The sequence below is a fragment of the Benincasa hispida genome, chromosome 6 (genome assembly GCF_009727055.1).
Source record: "Benincasa hispida cultivar B227 chromosome 6, ASM972705v1, whole genome shotgun sequence".
In the NCBI taxonomy this organism is placed as follows: Eukaryota; Viridiplantae; Streptophyta; class Magnoliopsida; order Cucurbitales; family Cucurbitaceae; genus Benincasa; species Benincasa hispida.
The window spans coordinates 22,935,125-22,940,198 of record NC_052354.1 but is presented as its reverse complement, the minus strand read 5'-3'; the positions used below and the strand labels follow the sequence as shown (position 1 = coordinate 22,940,198).

The 5,074-nt window shown below is 32.6% G+C and overlaps 1 long non-coding RNA gene across 1 annotated transcript; it reads left to right on the top strand.

Annotated features, from left to right (window-relative positions):
- The first annotated feature begins 1,664 nt into the window (after nucleotides 1–1,664).
- LOC120080611 lies at nucleotides 1,665–2,727 on the top strand. The gene is made up of 3 exons (XR_005482571.1): nucleotides 1,665–1,905; nucleotides 2,024–2,081; nucleotides 2,334–2,727. It is a non-coding gene; the product is annotated as an uncharacterized LOC120080611 (long non-coding RNA).
- The last annotated feature ends 2,347 nt before the right edge of the window (nucleotides 2,728–5,074 follow it).

Sequence of the window (5,074 nt, the reverse complement as noted above, 5' to 3'; positions counted from 1 at the left end):
CAAATTACTGTTTTACCTCTATAATCACTTCTTACTCCTTAAGTATCACCGATCCCATCAATGAACAATCAGTTTATTGTCCAACTATAAACTAAATTCCTATCGGGCTAATGAGAGCGTGGGGCTTATTGTTTAAGACTCGGAACTAGCTCTGACGGGAGCAGTTCATCTACTTACCCTAAACAAGAACGAACGAACTGTTGGGGTTGATGTCCTAAATCCGTGGATCCTGTAGCTTGTAATTGTAATGTACAAACAATTTATTTATTTAATAAAATATGAGGTGTTTTATTCGACATTTAGTAGTATTAACCCATAAACCAATAAACTAACATCCAAGGTTATCATTTGTAGCTTAAACATGTACGTAGAGACATACAAGTGGTTCATGTTTAAGTGATAACCTAAATGGTCTGTAGTAAAGGGATAAGACTAAATATCTTATCTTGGTGAGACTACGAATACGACCCGCTTTGTATATGTTACAATTGTTGTAAAGTGCTACAAATGATCTGATCTTGATCATTCATGTGGAGACATGTGAGTGAGGGTATTCTATACAAAGGAGTTTGTATAAGACCAGATCACGAAATGATTAGTCTCATTATATATACTGTTGATAATAGAGACTTACATTTCACTAGGATGACCATAGGTGGCATGACCTGAATCCTAAATGAGTTGTAAACTTCTACCTATGAAGGCGATTCTTTGATTTGTATGGGTGAGAGTGACCATATTGCGGACTTAATAAACTTACCATTTTGGGGATTCGTCTGATTGGAGAGCTGGGAACACAACTACACAAGACAGAAATCACTCATTCTCTGATGTCGGGGTAAGTAGATAAATTGCTCCTAAGGATTGATTTCGGGGCTTGAGCACCACACCTTCTTTTGGCCCGAGAAGGGTTTGGTCATAGTTGGACTATGACTTATTGTTCATTAGAGGGATCAATAGTACTTAAGGAGTTAGATGTAACTATAAGGATAAAACAGTAATTTTGGCCCAGCTATACTTACGAACAATTTGTGAAGGGTTATCGTACTATTGACTGGTTATATCTAATGGACATAGAAATATATCTGTAGTGCGAAGAGTGTAGTTGTCAGTTTTTAGTGTAGTGATCGGCAACTAATAGATATTGAATAATTTAACTAAAGGAGTTTAATTAATTATTTAAGTATCATTGGAGCTTCAATCTACAGGTCCATAAGGTCTCCTCTATAGCTTAACAGAGATTTATGAAAACCAATTTTGGATTAATTTGAATTGTTCAAATTAATAGAGGGAATTATTGTATGTGATATAATTAATAAGTTTAATTGAGAGAAAATAAATATTTGAATATGAATAAAATATTAATTATGTGTGAATTGGATTCATATAATTAAATTTAGTATAAATGAGATTTATATTAAATACCATGCATTAATGAGAGTGTATTTGTTACAATATTGAAGTATAGGTTATGTGTTATATATGATATAACATATATATATATATACATACATATATATATATATATATATATATATATATATATATATATTTAAATTAAGATTCATTTAATTTAATTTTAATTTTAAATTTAAAGGGAGGGAAATAACTTCCCTCCCCTTAATTAGCTTAAACTCACGTAGTGAGTGGGGGACCGTTTTGAGGGTGGTGATAATCTTCTTCATAGGAGATTTTTGTAACAGAGCTCTGTGTCATTTTTCCAAGATCTTTTCTTCTCCTCTCAATCTATCTCCTTCTTCCAAAATCACAGAGCCCACACCTCCTCATATTCTCTTCCTCTGTAGAGGATATAGAGGAAGATTTTGTGGTGGTGGCCATCTTGGATCGTGATTGTTCGTGATCGTAACGGAGAAAATTCGTGAAGAAAATTCCAGTTCTTCAAGGGTAAGTCTTTCCTAAACCCTAATTTCTTTTTTTTCCCTCTTGAGCATGCTATATAATTTTATGTGATTTTGCATAATTTTGTTTTGTAAATTATTTGTTTTGTGAAAATAAAAATTAGGTTGATTCCCGCTTCTGCTACGGAACTTCACAATTCCTTCCATTGGTATCAGAGACAGGTTTTGGTCCTTTTTTTTTTTTAAATTTTCTGGAATGCATTTACAGATCTATGATGGGTTGCATTCTATAAAGTTATTCACGTGTTGAATGGAATATTTTTTTTGGTTTGCAATTATTGGATAATTTTGGGATTGATCATAGTTTTACCACTTTCTTTTACAAATTTAGTTTGTAAGAGCCCTTTGTTTTTGGGCCTAATTTATAATAGAGTCTGTAATTTGAATGTCTTGAGTTATTCGTGTTTGTTCCAGTGTTTTTCTAGAGAAAACGAGGCCCAAATTGGAGGAATTTCGACAGAATTTGCAATTGTACAATGGCAACTATAGAGTAGTGTTGCAACCAACGTTGCAACACTGCGAACAGTGAATGGAAGAATTTTCGTAGCATTGTAACGCTAGGTCACAGCGTTGCAACGCTCCGAGGAGGAACTTTTTTTGGTTCGTGTGCTATTCGCTTTGAGTTGCAGTTGGTTCGTGTCCGGTTCGCTTGGTTCGAGCGGTTTGGTGCTAGGCGGTTCAGTTCGTGTGGTTCAAAGTTCGTTTCGCTTGTTTTGAATTGGTTAAGCTATTAGTTTGTAATAGTTAGCTATTTTTAATTAATTAAATTAATATAAGTGTTATATTAATTTAATTAATTATTTAGGAGTCCAATCCGGATCTAATAATTGTTGTTTAAATTATGCATATGATGTTTGTTTTAATTTATATATTTATATGTCATATAGTAAAATCCCATCATAAGTTATGCATTATTTATACATCATTTATATTATAAATGTTATAATATATTGCATGATTTAATTTTATAGTATGTTCATGCATCATATTATATAAATATTATAATATATGTTTGCATGCATTAATAATATAGTCATGCATCATTTATATTATAAGTGTTATAATATATATAATTTGAATATATGGATGGATGTATATTATTAATTATTTCATTACTTTAGTATATAAGTGTTATGTATGTTAAGTAATGAAATGGAATTACATGAAACATGTCTCTACTTTAGTATATAAGTATCATATTATATAAATATTATGTATGTTAATTTATTTCATTTCTTTTATAAGAGTTATAATTAAATGAAATTAGAAATTAAAATCAATAATTCATAATTACATGCAAACCTTAGGTTAAAATCATTTTCTAAATTAGTTTTAAAACATGATTCATATAGACCCTAAAATCACATTTCTAATGAGGTTAGAAATAAGTTTAATCTTTTAATCAGTAAAAGATTAAATTTGCAAAAAATGTATCTATAAGGGACATTTTGTCTAAGGCTAGTCCTGTCTAGGTTGAGTATTTAAGTTGAAGGAAACGAAATACCCCTACTTGGGAACTAACCTAGAAAGGTGAATTGGATAAATTTGCTACAAGCATGCAATTATTGATTAAAGTTTATTAAAGTATTTAATGAATATTAATCAAAGTTGTTTAACTATCCAAAATAAGTGTTATTTTTGGGAAAATTTAAACAATCACTTAGTAAAATAATTAGTCGTATTGTTTTAAGTTAAATTAACCCTAGATAAAACACTCAGTAGGAGGAAAATGAGGTATATGATACTTCATTTTTCCTTTTCACATTTCTTCCTCAAAGTTCACATCGTGAGATTTATACTCTGCCTCGAGGAACCTTGGCTTGTGTCCCCCTATGGGTGGTGTTAGTATAAGTCAATACCAAGGTGAATGAAGAGAGTGTTTATAGTAAGTGGGAGCAGGACGTCTGCCAACATATTCCACGATCTTTCTCATTAGTTTGTAGTAAATTTTCATGCTCGGCCTCCAGGCACCTTTGCTTGTGTCCCCCTACAGGTGACTTTTGCATGAATTTTTACTCAAACTCCAGAAATGGATAGGATTATTTTAGTTTTGCCTCAATCGATTTTCCCTACGGTTGACTCATTGGGGCAAAACTCTAGAATCTAAAATGAGAGGTTACACTTACAAGAAAATATTAAGCAAGTTAACAGTTATGGATCAAAAAATGGTGACTGATAATTACAACAATAATGTTCCGTATATTGGTTGAGATGGTCTCATTTCAGTGAAGGAATACCTGATCATCCTACGGTGGCTTTTACCTTGCCTCACTGAAACATCATTGCAAAATAAATGTCACATAGGGTAAATTATATTATTTTGCTAAATTTGATTGGTTTTTCAAATGGGTAATATTTGAATACTAATTTAAATAAATTGTATGTTTAAGCTATAAGATAACCTTAGATGTTATTTTATTGGTTTGTTGTTAATGTAACTAAAATATGGAATAAAATATCATATATTATTAAATAAACAATGAGTTTGTTCAAAACATTTACAAACTATATGACCCTACGAGATTTAGAGCATAAATTCCAATAATCTCCCACTTGACCTAAAGCTAGTGGGGTGTACAATATAGTTAAAATACAAAGTACACAAATAATAAACTAGAGCATAACATGTGCCCAGTAAAAATCTCCCACTTGCCCTAGTCTAGACGTGGCCTGTCCCATAGGCCTATACTTTGTAAGGGACCCTCAAACACCTTAGCCATAAAGGCCTTTGTAAACGGATCAACAATGTTGTGCTCTGAAGTTATCTACGTGACGATCACATCCCCTTGATGCACAATCTCTCAAATGAGATGATACTTTTGTGCTATATGCTTCCCGCGCTTGTAACTTCTAGGCTCTTGGGAATTAGCCACAACACGACTATTATCATAATAAATTGTGATAGGCTTTGACATGTCTGGAATGACTCCCAGGGTGCCTCGAGGCGATGCATAATAACTTTATTCAACCCAACGAGGGAGATCAAGGGATATATTGTCACACTTCCCGCTCCCACTTACTATGAACACTCTCTCCATCCACCTTGATATTGACCTACCCAAATACCATCCATTAGGGGACACGCCAAAGGGTGTCTCGAGGCCGAGGGTAGATCTCACGGTGTGGACTATTTAAGAGAAACGTGAAAGGTTTAA